Raw genomic sequence first — 16476 nt, forward strand, 5'->3', positions numbered from 1 at the left:
AAGCAAAGGGGGAAATAGGACGAATTCGACAGCCCTTTCAAAGAGCTGACACAGGCACAGTGGGGCGAAAGGCCTCCTCTTGTGCCATAGTTACCATGAAACCTTAAATCTATGAAAAACAACTTCAATGTCATGAACCTGAAACAAAATGGACACCAGTAAGGCAGTCATCTGACTGAGGGGCAAGCTGGACATCATACTGAGAGCAAGGCTGCCATTTAACTGAGGGGCAAGGCGGCCAAATTACTGAGGGGACAAGATGGTCATATTGCACAAATTGGCCGCCATGAAGCAAAATGACCACCTTGCTCCTGAAATCTAATGGCTGCCAATAAGGCAGCCATCTTACTGAGGGGCAAGGTGAAGCGAGCTGTGGTGAGAGACACGGGGAGGGTTCATTTGCTGTTCCTGTTAAATCACTGTTGAACTACAGTTAAAAATACAAACTGAGTGAGACTGGCACCAGCTGGTGTTTAACACAAAGACAGAGGAGCAGCGAGGAAATCAAGGACCAAAATGTGAACTTCTGCAAAAAAATGGAATAACATTTGGTTATTTGGACGTAATGCTTCTGGAGAAGGAGAGACTAAACATTCGGAGGAAAAGTCAAATGAGCCATTTTGTGGAGTGTTTGCAATTCTAGCTTCTATTAAATAAATCAGACTCAATCTGAATGCAGTTCTGATCTCGGATTTGGTTCATTTCTCTATTATTCATATTTTTCTTTAATCTGAAACAATAACAGTACTTGTAACAGTAACAGAACAGGAGAGTGCTGCAGGACCCTGTCCAGTTTAGTAACACAGCAGAAGGGGTAAGAATACATTGTGATTTATTACAGAATCCCAGCAGTTCACTGGGAATGTTACACATGGTACAGATGGAGGAGTAAAATGGTGCAAAGTGATTTTACACTTTAATTTGGGGCAATGACTTTTTATCTCCAAAAGGTTAAAATTTATGTTTAAATAATGGGCTCTTTATCCTAAAGAAACTTCAGGCACAAACCATGGCTTTATGAACAAAACAATCATTTATTATTCTTAATACACTAGAAAAATTTACATTAGAATTTAATCAACATCTGGGGATTACACCCGATTTAGAATTGCTTTAACACCAATAAAACAACACATTCTGAATTCCCAAAATGCATAACCGTTTGGAAATCCAATGTCCATCTTCGACTAAGCTGATAACGAAAGTTATATCCTCATGGTTGACTCAAGCTTGCCTGGAAGATTCCAGGCGTTTTGATGGATACCGTTGTAGTGTAGCCTGTCTCACCCTGGCATCCAGGTCATCTGCTTCACAGGCAATCTGTAAACCAGCATCGAGGCATCAAGCTGGGAGGTAGCGAGCAGTCAGGAAGATTCCAGGTGAGGTGCTGCTGACAGGAAGTGAAAGGTGAGGTTGGAGCAGCATTGGTGGATCTGCGTCTCTCCCCACTCAACTTCTGCCCAGCTTCTTTATAACATAGAACCACACCTCTGGGACGTTAGCTTATCAAAAATAGGTTCCTACAAATACAACCCATGATTGATTGACACTTCACTTGTTTTCTCTCAGTGTCCACAACGTAGCCAAATCAAGCCAGCAGGAGTTCAAACCACCTCTCGCCCTCCTGGAATCGTTATTATTGCTATGGTGATCTATCCTCTGCTGTGTGTCTTTCACAAGTGTCATTCACAATCCTTCCAACAGCCCTTCCTCCTTTTAATCGTTCTTTTCCTTCAGACATGCTGAAGCGGATTTAGTCTCAGGCTTTCGTTTATCAGATGAATGTTTACGACTAGGAGCAGCTGGGAAACTCCGGCAGTAAGTAATGGTCAGGGTCAGGTACACAAGACTGAGTTACTTTATTGTGCAGCCTCCAGGCATCACCTCTCTCATTGTTTCTCTCTGTGGATCTACTTTTCCCTTTTCCTTCTTTCTATCTGTCTCTTCCTCCTTCCCTTTCCATCTGTCTTTATTTCATTCTGTTTGTTTCTCACTCTCTCCAGCTCTACTTCTGCCTACTTCTTTCTCTCTGTTTCTATTTGACTTCTCGAACTCTTCTTTGAATCTGTTTCTGTATTTCATTCCATCTTTCTCAGTCTCTGTTTAAATATTTGTATTTCTCCTCCTCTCTCCACTTTTCTATTTTCTCCCTGCTTTCTGTATCTCTTTTTCTCTTTCTCTTTGTCGTTTTATGTCTGACACTCTCCTGCTCTGACTCTCTCTCAGTCTCTAGTTATTTTGAATTGATTTCATCTGTCTGTTTACCTCTCCTCTCCTCTCACTTCGTAATCATTTGGCAGTGCCTCTCTCTCTCATTATGTGTGTGTGTATATATATATAGAAATATATATATCGATATGATTTCTTTCTCTCTTTATTGTTCACTCTTGTCTTAATAACTTACTCCTTATTTCTCTCCGTCTCTGAGTAAATCTGTCTCTGCCCCTCTTTATTTCTGCAGTTTTCTCAGTGGTACATTTATTTTGTCCTTGGGTTCTCTCTCTGTCTGTCCCTCTCTCTGTCTCTCGTCTCTCTCCCTCTGCCTCTCTTTCTGTCTCTTTCTCTCCCTCTCTCTGCCCTCTCTGTCTCTCCCTGCCCTCTCTGTCTCTCCCTCTCTCTGTGTCTTTCTCCTGGTCTCTCTCTCTCTCTCTCTCTCGGCCTCTCTCTGTGCCACTCTCTCTGTCTCTCTCTCTCTGTCTCTCTCTTTCCCTCGCTTCCCTCTCTCTATATCTCCCTCTCTGTCTCTCTGCCTCTCCTTCTTTCATTCCCTCTCTCTCTCCCTCTCTCTTCACCTTGTCTCTCTTTCTCTGTCTCTCTCTCCCTGTCTCTCTCCAACTCTCTCTTTGTCTCTGCCTCTCCCTCTCTCATTCTCTCTTTCTCCCTCTCTATGTCTCTGTCTCACTCTAATTGCCTCGCCCTTTCTCTCGCTCTTTCTCGCTCCCCCACTCGCTCTTTCTCACTCTCTCTCTCTCTCCCGTTCTCCCCCTCCCCTCTCTCTCTCTGTCCCTCTCTCTGTCTCCCCCCTCTCTCTCTCCCTTCCTCTCTCCCTCTCTCTCACCATTTATGTGAAGTACACACATCCTGATCAGGTCCACAGAAGTGACTTTGATTTCCAGCTTTGCCCATTTTGCCTTGCGGTCAGTTAATTAAAGTCCAGCTGAGCTGTTTAGCGCCGCTATTTTGAGCAACAATTCACGGATCATCTGCAAAGCAAATCCCGCCACAATAGGTCAGATTATCAATAAAATATAATCTCAGAATCAGATTTAAGATCATTTCAGGGCTCTGTGCTGCTAATATAAAATGTACTTTCCATCCCCCGGGAAGTGTAGGGATGGAGTATGAAATGGGATTTAGTTCCAGTGCTTGAAACCCTTCTGTTCTTTTTATGATTTCACTAATTTAACAATTAAATTGAGTGGGTATTTCACCGCGTCCTTCAGCTCCTCTCTGAATTTAGTCTGGGTCAGGACATAAATACACGTGTTTGTGCAGGAACTGAGAAGCTGCAGCAACTTTGCTGTCTGTTGTGTGAGATAAACAGGGTCAGTGTAGGAGTAATAAGTCCGAATGTCTGCAATTCGCAGATAAATGGAAAAGACAACCCGTGTCAGCCACAACAATATAAAACTGCCCGAGATACTGAAGAGTAAAATGATGGATTTCTTTCGGTTCTCCATCTCTGGATCACTCTGATTCTCTGCATTGCTGCGGCCCCGGAGTCCCCTGCGGACTCGACTGGACATTAAAATACGCCTGACAGTCAGAACATTGAGCAGCAAAATCAGACAGAACGGGACACAAGGGGTTAAAATGAGGTGAAATATGTCAAATGCGGCCCATGCGGGGGAAGTACGGAAGATAGATTTAATTTCACAAAACCAGGGAACATCATTAATTATAATGTAAGGATCATATAAAATGTTCCAGTGGACATTCACCAAACAGCCCAGCACACTCACTGTTCCCAGAACCACAGCCGCCGTTCTCTGGGTGCAATATTTAGTTTTCAGCTTCTCACAACAAATGGCCACAAATCGATCAAAGGTGAAAGCGACCGTGAACCAGACAGAAACATTCGCAGCTGCTTCACTCAAGGAGCTAATAAAACTACACACGGGAGTAATGTGCAGGAATGACAGTGGGAGATACATCGCATTAATCCATCTCAATATCGGATCAGTGATAATGAGCATGAGATCGGCCACTGCCATTCCCACCAGGTAGCGACTGATACATTTGGAGAGACCGCACTTTCCTCGGGACAGGATCACAATCGCCACCAAGTTAACTGTAAGAGAGAGAAAAGGAAGCAGAGAAATTACTGATCAGACCTGGAGTCAAAGCAGCAGATTGAGAGGATCTGGGGTGAAATTTCCAGCTTCGTTGCTGCATCGAAGGGTGGAAAGTGATTGATTGACCTGGGCAGCACTTTCGGGCAGAGAGATGTTTTTAAACACAATGATCAATAATGAATTGGGAGATGGATACAGAAAGTGAATAAAGTGAGCACCGGATCCACTGGAAGGGCTGAGTGAGAGCGCAGTGCCGGTGGGGAAGGGAGCTGGGGTTTTACACACCGGGAGCCCAGTGGATTAAAGACGGATTTGGGCTCCAGATGGACGGGAGAGGGAAGGGTCAGGAAGGTGAGGAGACGGGGAGGTGCAAATTGTGTGTTGCTCTGGGTTAAGAGAGTCGACAGTGATTGAGAATTGGAGGGAGTCAATGAAAAGAGTAGTGGACATGAACGTGTCGGAGCTGGAGAGGAGTCAGGAGCAGATGGTTTGGGAGAATTGACAAACTGAAGGAACCGACGAGACAGAGGATTCATTGCAGTGTGAGCAGAGGCTGGGATTCACAGGGAGAGACTGTACACAATCCAACTATTACATTTAACAGTTCATTTCTGTAGTTATTGGTGTCAGGGAACCTGTGTTTGGTACAAAATGTGTTTAATAAATTTAATTTGCAAATTCAATGAAACTTAAAATGAAAAGTATCAATAAAATTAATCACGTTGTTATTGAACTGATCCGAGCTTGAAAAATACAGTTTCCGAATAATTGATTACAATCAAGAAATTTCTGATTCTATTCTTGAAGTAAATTTTAATTATGTTTACTGTTAAGTTGGAAAACAAGGAACATTCACAAAAACAGACTGAGGACCTGACAGGGATATAAACATGAGGAGCGAGTCCCACAATAAAAACTCACCCAATCTGACCACATCATAATAACACCTTCAAATCACATTTTCTATGTTTAATTGTACTGGAAGTTTCAGCAGTTCATTCTGATGAATTATTCACACCACAGCCTCTCGCTTTCCCTCTCAGTCGCCCTCTCTATCACTCACTCTACTCTCTTTCTCAAGTCCATTTTCATATCCGATTAAATCCTATCATCCTGTGCCTGCATTCTGTTCCCCAGCCCCGTGTTCCACCGATCCTATTCTCAGTGTTAGTTTGTTAAATAATGAAGCCTCTGTGGAATAGTTTAATATTTCTACAGATCATTCAGTTCTCTACCTGTTCACCAACACTGTTCACTTCATCTACAAATCATGGAATGAACAGAATCGAATCCCTCTCCCAGGCAGATCTCACAATAATTGAGATTCCTTCTCCAGTAATTATAGGGTACAGGGATAGATGGCGGGACTGTTCAATTATCAAAACGCCAACATCATACTTATAACCTACAGGTACATAGAAGGGCTGCTGATTCCAACAGGGACAGTGCAAATTGAGACCACAAAACATTAAAACATTTCATTTAACAGTGAAGTCCAGTGACAGTCAGTGAATTCATCCACAGTGAAGCAGAGAAGGAGATGTGAAAGAATCAGCAGCAAACCCAGTTCAGTAACCAGACATCTGAAGCGGCGTCACATACACACATAATGAAATAATATTTCATAACAGTGATCACCAATAAATACATTGAAATCCCAGTTAAACTGAAGCATGTTATTGGGGAGGGAGGACATTCCGCTGCCTCCTTGTAACACTGAGACCGTGAGCTGTCTCATTATCAATCATTGAAAACACATTGATGAAAACATATTCCAGGACAGGTTAGTTCCACAACAAGAAACTGTTATCAGCTCCTGATGGTCTGATACCAACTCTTAGCCCAATACATTCAGTACAGAGAATAATGCAGTAACAATGCCAGGGTTGGATAGACAAATTCATGACAGATATAATGCAGCGCCTCAATACCGAAAGAGCAGAGACTTAACACATTCCACCATTCTACCAATACAACAGAACAAGTGACTGTGTAAAATATGTAGGGACAAAAAACAATTTGCCAAGTACAGCAGCAGAGTTAACACCGATTTACACCATTAACAGATGAGATAACGGCTTACCTGGAACTCCAATGGCTGCAAGAACTGGATAATAAATGTCTTCTATCTGATGGATTACTGGATATCCCATTTCTGTGAGAAGCACTGACTTCTGTTACCCTGGAAACCACAGCTCCAGCAGGCACTCTGAGCTGATCCATTCCAACAAGCCCTGATTTATACAGGGGATAAGTCTCCACTGACACGGTTATACTCCTGATCATTGCTGTTAGTTACAGTCAGTTTAACAAACACATTATATCAGCAGCTTTGACTCCGCTGTAAATAATGTGGTGAATAAAACACAAACATCTCAAAGTCCAGGTTATTACTTAATCAGACCTCTCTCAGGAATAAAGTTTAACCCTGATCTCATACAGGACTGATCCAATAATAATAAACGGCTTCATTTACAGCTTTTATATAAATATATTGACCATGTTCACTCCTGGTGTTTCATTTATAATTTAGACAGATGTCTCCGCAGTGTGCACTGAATCCAGGGACACGAGCAGACCCGTTTCACTCTGTTCCTGCAGTTTCCCAGTTAAAATATGAATTGTGAGTCTCTGACACGAGGACAGTTAAAGGGCAGGTTGAGGATTGCAGCCTAGAAATGACTGTGGGTGATATTAGGGGACGGACACTGAACGTGCCCCATTGACATTCCTCTCTCCGCTATTTTACTGCAGATATTTACCCGTTTATTCCACATTGGTGAACGGCTCCAGTAAAATTGGCCCCGTGTAAAACCGAGCTGAGCTCATGACCCTTTTTCACCTCCATCACAAGGCCCGGTGATTCCTTCACCCGCCTCCATTCCTTCCTCAGCCCATTGCCATTGAAACCCTCATCAATGTCTCTGTCCCCTCCAGACTCCATTCCTCCAATGCACTCCTGACCGGCCACCCAATCCCCACCTTCTATAAACGTGAGCTCGTCCAAAACTCTTGTCCATGTCCAACCAGCACCAGGCACTGCTCGGACTCACTGACCCTCACTGGCTCCCAGTTACATATTCATTAAATTTAAAATTCTCATCCTTGGGTTTAAAACCCTCCCCATTTCCACACCTACAGACAACCCACCCGTCACCATCTCATTCATCGGACACTGGCCTCTTTTGCTGGGAGTCCCCTCACTTGGTTCCACTCACCTATCTGATCAGAGCCAGGAGAAGCTTCTCTTCCCACCCTATCACCGTTATCTCTGATGTTTCTAAAAGTTCAATCCTTGGCTCCCTCCTCTTCCTCATCCACATGCTGCCCTTTGGTGACACAGTCCACAGACATGGACCAGCTTTCAGATGGACGCTGACAAAACCACCGCCTCTCTTGACCCTTCCAATATCTTTGTGTTGTCAGGTCCACATTCTGTTTTAGATGAGCCATCAGTTCCTCCAGTTAAAAATTGGGAAGTCATGATCTTTGGCCCCACAATCTCCACATCCTGGCCAGGGATTCCATCCACACCACTGGTTTTTTGATTGGTGAGTCACTCACCAATCACTCAAGCTCTTACTGACTTGTGTTTATAATATAGATATATTACCTGTATATTTATGATGTATTTGTATATTTGGAAGTGTATTTGCACAGGGGCAGCACGGCAGCAGGTACAGCAGCCGGGCTTGGACCGAATGGAGGCCAGCGGGGAGTGCGTCCCGGACACAATGGGGGCGAGCGCGACCAACATTTTAAAAAAAGTCGCCGCTCACGCGGCTCCCATGCCGTACAAAATGAGGCCCGCGTCGTCACCACCTTGGACAAAATGGAGGACAGACAGGCCAACATTTTGGAAAAATGGCGGCTGCGCCAGCCACCATCTTGGTCAGATGGCGGCAAGTAGCCAACCGAGTGTCCCCAGTGATCCCGCAGTCAACCCAGAATGATGCCAGGGTGCAGCCAGGGTTCCCAGCTTGCACCCAGTCAGCCCAGAGTGATGCCAGAGTGGCGGTCTTGATGTTCAGACCACCACCACAACAATAAGAACTACCACAACAATGTCCCAGTGACCTCCCCCCCAGTGACCCTGAATGTCCCAGTGACCACCCCAAGTGTCCCCTGAATATCCCAGTGACCCCCCCCCCCCAGTGTCCCCTGAATGTCCCAGTGACCACCCCAAGTGTCCCCTGAATATCCCAGTGATTCCAGTGTGCACCCAGTGACCCCAGAGTAACCCAGACATTACTCACGTGCTCCCCATCGGGTCCAGGCTGTGGTGAAGGTCTCAGTCAGTCCGTCCCCAGCGGAGAGAACGATGCTTGGCCCAGGATTTCTCCCACTCCTCCTCCTCCTCACAAAATGTCTCTTTCTGGATCATCTCCTTGCAGCATTTCATCAAAAAGATTCCTGAGGGGAGAGAGAGGGAATTGATTAAAATACAAAAGCAAGGGATTAAAAAGGCACAGCAAGAGGCCAGAACTCCCTCCCACCCACTCCCTCTCTCACTCTCTCTTTTTCTCCCCCCTCCCTCTCTCTCTCACTCTCTCTCCCTCCCTCCCACTCTCCCTCACTCTCTCCCTCCCTCTCCCTCTCATTCTCTCTCTCTCTCCCTCTCTCTACCCCTCTCCCTCTCCCTCTCTCACACTCCCCCAGTTGCACAGAATCTCTCCCTAATCCAAGTCTGCAGCTTGTTTCTCCCCTGTCTTTCCTCTGAATGCCTCTAACCGGTGCCGCACTGCCTGTCTGAGCTGCTCAGTGTTTGCTGCAGGGTCCAACCCTCCCCCTGGGTGTGTTTTCTCTTCTGTCCCTGGGCCTCGCCCACACCTGCTCTGGACATTGTTGCAACTTTAATTCTGGCAGTTGCTGTCAGCGAAAGGTCAACAGCTTTTCCCTCAACTGTTTTCTCCTGTTTGAATTAGAAGCTCGCCCCTCCCTGTTCAATCTCTACCTCGTATTGTCCAGAATGTAATATAAGATATGGACTGAGTCCACCCCACTTTGTAATGTGCAGAATGTAATATAAGATATGGAGTGAGTACAACCCATCTTCTATTGTACAGACTGTAATATAAGATATGGACTGAGTCCACCCCACTGTGTATTGTACAGAATGCAATATAAGATATGGACTGAGTCCAACCCACTGTGTATTGTACAGAATGTAATGTGAGATATGTACTGGGTCCACCCAACCTTGTAATGTGCAGAATGTAATATAAGATATGGAGTGAGTCCAACCCACTGTGTATTGTACAGAATGTAATATAAGATATGGACTGAGTCCAACCCACTGTGTATTGTACAGAATGTCATTTAAGATATGGACTGAGTCCACCCCACTGTGTATTGTACAGAATGCAATATAAGATTTGGACTGAGTCCACCCCACTGTGTATTGCACAGAATGTAATATAAGATATGGACTGAGTCCAACCCACTGTGTATTGTACAGAATGTAACATAAGATATGGACTGAGTCCAACCCACTGTGTATTGTACAGAATGTAATATAAGATATGGACTGAGTCCAACCCACTGTGCATTGTACAGAATGTAATATAAGATATGGACTGAGTCCACCCCACTGTGTGATGTGCAGAATGTAATATAACATATGGGCTGAGTCCAACCCACTGTGTAATGTACAGAATGTAATATAAGATATGGGCTGAGTCCAACCCATTGTGTATTGTACCAACTGTAATATAAGATATGGACTGGGTCCACCCCACTGTGTATTGCACAGAATGTAATATAAGATATTTACTGGGTCCACCCAACCTTGTAATGTGCAGAATGTAATATAAGATATGGACTGAGTCCACCCCACTGTGTATTGTACAGAATGTAATATAAGATATTTACTGGGTCCACCCAACCTTGTAATGTGCAGAATGTAATATAAGATATGGAGTGAGTCCAACCCATCTTGTATTGTACAGACTGTAATATAAGATATGGACTGAGTCCAACCCACTGTGCATTGCACAGAATATGACATAAGATATGGACTGAGTACAACCCATTGTGTATTGCACAGAATGTAATATAAGATATGGACTGAGTCCAACCCACTGTGTAATGTGCAGAATGCAATATAAGATATGGATTGAGTCCAACCCACTGTGTAATGTGCAGAATGCAATATAAGATATGGACTGAGTCCAACCCACTGTGTAATGTACAGAATGTAATATAAGATATGGACTGAGTCCAACCCACCTTGCAATGTGCAGAATGTAATATGAGATATGGACTCAGTCCAACCCACGTTGTAATGTGCAGAATGTAATTTAAGATATGTGCTGAGTCCACCCCACTGTGTATTGTCCAGAATGTAATGTAATGTATGTAATGAGAACACCAGATATTTAATGAGTAGCCAACCGAGTGTCCCCAGTGATCCCGCAGTCAACCCAGAATGATGCCAGGGTGCAGCCAGGGTTCTCTGCTTGCACCCAGTCATGCCAGAGTGATGCCAGAGTGGCGGTCTTGATGTTCAGACCAACACAACAATAAGAACTACCACAACAATGTCCCAGTGACCCCCCCAAGTGTCCCCTGAATGTCCCAGTGACCACCCCAAGTGTCCCCTGAATGTCCCAGTGACCCCCCACCAGTGTCCCCTGAAGATCCCAGTGATTCCAGTGTGCACCCAGTGACCCCAGAGTAACCCAGACATTACTCACGTGCTCCCCATCGGGTCCAGGCTGTGGTGAAGGTCTCAGTCAGTCCGTCCCCAGCGGAGAGAACGATGCTTGGCCCAGGATTTCTCCCACTCCTCCTCCTCCTCACAAAATGTCTCTTTCTGGATCATCTCCTTGCAGCATTTCATCAAAAAGATTCCTGAGGGGAGAGAGAGGGAATTGATTAAAATACAAAAGCAAGGGATTAAAAAGGGACAGCAAGAGGCCAGAACTCCCTCCCTCCCACTCCCTCTCTCACTCTCTCTTTTTCTCCCCCCTCTCTCTCTCTCCCACTCCCTCTCTCACTCTCCCTCCCTCCCACTCTCCCTCTCTCTCTCCCTCCCTCTCCCTCTCCCTCTCCCTCTCCCTCCCTCTCTCTACCCCTCTCCCTCTCCCTCTCTCACACTCCCCCAGTTGCACAGAATCTCTCCCTAATCCAAGTCTGCAGCTTGTTTCTCCCCTGCCTTTCCTCTGAATGCCTCTAACCGGTGCCGCACTGCCTGTCTGAGCTGCTCAGTGTTTGCTGCAGGGTCCAACCCTCCCCCTGGGTGTGTTTTCTCTTCTGTCCCTGGGCCTCGCCCACACCTGCTCTGGACATTGTTGCAACTTTAATTCTGGCAGTTGCTGTCAGCGAAAGGTCAACAGCTTTTCCCTCAACTGTTTTCTCCGGTTTGAATTAGAATCTCGCCCCTCCCTGTTCAATCTCTACCTTGTATTGTCCAGAATGTAATATAAGATATGGACTGAATCCACCTCACCTTGTAATATACAGAATGTAATATAAGATATTTACTGGGTCCACCCAACCTTGTAATGTGCAGAATGTAATATAAGATATGGACTGAGTACAACCCATCTTGTATTGTCCAGAATGTAATATAAGATATGGGCTGAGTCCAACCCACTGTGTAATGTCCAGAATGTAATATAAGATGTGGACTGAGTCCAACCCACTGTGTAATGTGCAGAATGTAATACAAGATATGGGCTGAGTCCACCCCACTGTGTAATGTACAGAATGTAATACAAGATATGGGCTGAGTCCACCCCACTGTGTAATGTGCAGAATGTAATATGAGATATGGACTGAGTACAACCCATTGTGTATTGTACAGAATGTAATATAAGATATGGACTGAGTCCAACCCACTGTGTAATGTACAGAATGCAATATAAGATATGGACTGAGTCCAAACCACTGTGTAATGTCCAGAATGTAATATAAGATGTGGACTGAGTCCAACCCACTGTGTAATGTGCAGAATGTAATATAAGATATGGACTGAGTCCACCCCACTGTGTATTGTACAGAATGCAATATAAGATATGGACTGAGTCCACCTTGTATTGTACAGAATGTAATATAAGATATGGACTGAGTCCAACCCACTGTGTAATGTGCAGAATGTAATATATGATATGGACTGAGTCCAACCCACTGTGTATTGTACAGAATGTTATATAAGATATGGACTGAGTCCAACCCACTGTGTATTGTACAGAATGTAATACAAGATATGGGCTGAGTCCACCCCATTGTGTATTGTACAGAATGTAATATAAGATATGGACTGAGTCCACCCCACTGTGTATTGTACAGAATGTGATATAAGATATGGACTGAGTCCACCCCACTGTGTATTGTACAGAATGCAATATAAGATATGGACTGAGTCCAACCCACTGTGCATTGTACAGAATGTAATATAAGATATGTACTGGGTCCACCCAACCTTGTAAGGTGCAGAATGTAATATAAGATATCGAGTGAGTACAACCCATCTTGTATTGTACAGACTGTAATATAAGATACGGACTGAGTCCAACCCACTGTGTATTGTACAGAATGTAATATAAGATATGGGCTGAGTACAACCCATTGTGTAATGTACAGAATGTAATATAAGATGTGGACTGAGTACAACCCATTGTGTATTGCACAGAATGTAATATAAGATATGGACTGAGTCCAACCCACTGTGTAATGTACAGAATGTAATATAAGATATGTACTGAGTCCACTCCACTGTGTATTGTACAGAATGTAATTTCAGATATGGACATTGTTGCAACTTTATAATGCACGGTGCACTCACTGTTTAAAATACAAGGTGCTCTCACTGTTTAAAATACAAGGTGCTCTCACTGTTTAAAATGCACGGTGCACTCAATGTTTATAATGAACGGTACTCTCACTGTTTAAAATGCACGGTGCACTTACTGAAAAAAATGCACGTTGCTCTCACTGTTTATAATGCACGGTGCTCTCAGTTTAAAATACAAGGTGCTCTCATTGTTTACAATGCATGGTGCTCTCACTGTTTAAAATGCACGGTGCTCTCATTGTTTACAATGCACTGTGCTCTCACTGTTTAAAATGCACGGTGCTCTCATTGTTTACAATGCACGGTGCTCTCACTGTTTAAAATGCACGGTGCTCTCACTGATCAAAATACAAGGTGCAATTGCTGTTTAAAATACAAGGTGCTCTCATTGTTTAAAATGCACGGCGCTCTCATTGTTTATAATGCACGGCGCTCTCACTGTTTATAATGCACGGTGCTCTGAGAGTTTAAAATGCACGGTGCTCTCACAGTTTAAAATACAAGGCGCACTCACAGTTTAAAATGCACGGTGCTCTCACTGTTTAAAATACAAGGCGCACTCACAGTTTAAAATACAAGGTGCACTCACAGTTTAAAATGCACGGTGCTCTCACTGTTTAAAATACACGGTGCTCTCACTGTTTAAAATACAAGGTGCACTCACAGTTTAAAATACAAGGTGCTCTCACTGTTTAAAATACAAGGTGCACTCACAGTTTAAAATACAAGGTGCTCTCACTGTTTAAAATACAAGGTGCTCTCACTGTTTAAAATGCACGGTGCTCTCACTGTTTAAAATACAAGGCGCACTCACAGTTTAAAATACAAGGTGCACTCACAGTTTAAAATGCACGGTGCTCTCACTGTTTAAAATACAAGGTGCACTCACAGTTTAAAATGCACGGTGCTCTCACTGTTTAAAATACAAGGCGCACTCACAGTTTAAAATACAAGGTGCACTCACTGTTTAAAATGCACGGTGCTCTCACAGTTTAAAATACAAGGCGCACTCACAGTTTAAAATGCACGGTGCTCTCACTGTTTAAAATACAAGGCGCACTCACAGTTTAAAATACAAGGTGCACTCACAGTTTAAAATGCACGGTGCTCTCACTGTTTAAAATACAAGGCGCACTCACAGTTTAAAATACAAGGTGCACTCACTGTTTAAAATGCACGGTGCTCTCACAGTTTAAAATGCACGGTGCTCTCACAGTTTAAAATGCACGGTACTCTCACAGTTTAAAATACAAGGTGCTCTCACTGTTTAAAATGCACGGTGCATTAATGTTTATAATGCACGGTGCTCTCACTGTTTAAAATACAAGGTGCTCTCACAGTTTAAAATACAAGGTGCTCTCACTGTTTAAAATACAAGGTGCTCTCACTGTTTAAAATACAAGGCGCACTCACAGTTTAAAATACAAGGTGCACTCACTGTTTAAAATGCACGGTGCTCTCACAGTTTAAAATACAAGGTGCTCTCACTGTTTAAAATGCACGGTGCACTTACTGATAAAAATGCACGTTGCTCTCACTGTTTAAAATGCACGGTGCTCTCACTGTTTAAAATGCACGGTGCTCTCACTGTTTAAAATGTATGGTGCTCTCATTGTTTAAAATGCACGGTGCTCTCATTGTTTAAAATGCACGGTGCTCTCACTGTTTAAAATGCACGGTGCATTAATGTTTATAATGAACGGTGCTCTCACTGTTTAAAATACAAGGTGCTCTCACTGTTTAAAATACAAGGTGCTCTCACAGTTTAAAATACAAGGTGCTCTCACTGTTTAAAATGAACGGTGCACTCACAGTTTAAAATACAAGGTGCTCTCACTGTTTAAAATGCACGGTGCACTTACTGATAAAAATGCACGTTGCTCTCACTGTTTAAAATGCACGGTGCTCTCACTGTTTAAAATGCACGGTGCTCTCACTGTTTAAAATGCACGGTGCTCTCATTGTTTAAAATGCACGGTGCTCTCACTGTTTAAAATGCACGGTGCTCTCACTGTTTAAAATGCACGGTGCATTAATGTTTATAATGAACGGTGCTCTCACTGTTTAAAATACAAGGTGCTCTCACAGTTTAAAATACAAGGTGCTCTCACTGTTTAAAATGAACGGTGCACTCACAGTTTAAAATACAAGGTGCACTCACAGTTTAAAATACAAGGTGCTCTCACTGTTGAAAATGCACCGTGCACTTACTGATAAAAATGCACGTTGCTCTCACTGTTTAAAATGCACGGTGCTCTCACTGTTTAAAATGCACGGTGCTCTCACTGTTTAAAATGTATGGTGCTCTCATTTTTTAAAATGCACGGTGCTCTCATTGTTTAAAATGCACGGTGCTGTCACTGTTTAAAATGCACGGTGCTCTCACTGTTTAAAATGCATGGTGCTCTCACTGTTTAAAATGCACGTTGCTCTCACAGTTTAAAATACAAGGTGCACTCACAGTTTAAAATGCACGGTGCACTCACAGTTTGAAATACAAGGTGCTCTCACTGTTTAAAATACAAGGTGCTCTCACTGTTTAAAATGCACGGTGCACTTACTGATAAAAATGCACGTTGCTCTCACTGTTTAAAATGCACGGTGCTCTCACTGTTTAAAATACAAGGTGCACTCACAGTTTAAAATACAAGGTGCTCTCACTGTTTAAAATGCACGGTGCACTCAATGTTTATGATGAACGGTGCTCTCACTGTTTAAAATGCACGGTGCTCTCACTGTTTAAAATGCACGGTGCACTCACTGTTTAAAATGCACGGTGCTCTCCTTGTTTAAAATGCACGGTGCTCTCACAGTTTAAAATACAAGGTGCTCTGACAGTTTAAAATACAAGGTGCTCTCACTGTTTAAAATGGACGGTGCACTCAATGTTTATAATGCACGGTGCTCTCATTGTTTAAAATGCACGGTGCTCTCATTGTTTAAAATGCACGGTGCTCTCACTGTTTAAAATGCACGGTGCTCTCACAGTTTAAAATACAAGGTGCTCTCACAGTTTAAAATACAAGGTGCTCTCACAGTTTAAAATGCACGGTGCTCTCCAGTTTAAAATACAAGGTGCACTCACTGTTTAAAATGCACGGTGCTCTCACTGTTTAAAATACAAGGTGCTCTCACTGTTTAAAATGCACGGTGCTCTCACAGTTTAAAATACAAGGTGCACTCACGGTTTAAAATACAAGGTGCTCTCACTGTTTAAAATGCACGGTGCACTCAATGTTTATAATGCACGGTGCTCTCACTGTTTAAAATGCACGGTGCTCTCATTGTTTAAAATGCACGGTGCTCTCACTGTTTAAAATGCACGGTGCTCTCACTGTTTAAAATGCACGGTGCTCTCACTGTTCAAAATACAAGGTGCAATTG

This window comes from Heptranchias perlo, unplaced genomic scaffold (assembly GCF_035084215.1).
Source record: "Heptranchias perlo isolate sHepPer1 unplaced genomic scaffold, sHepPer1.hap1 HAP1_SCAFFOLD_52, whole genome shotgun sequence".
NCBI lineage: Eukaryota > Metazoa > Chordata > Chondrichthyes > Hexanchiformes > Hexanchidae > Heptranchias > Heptranchias perlo.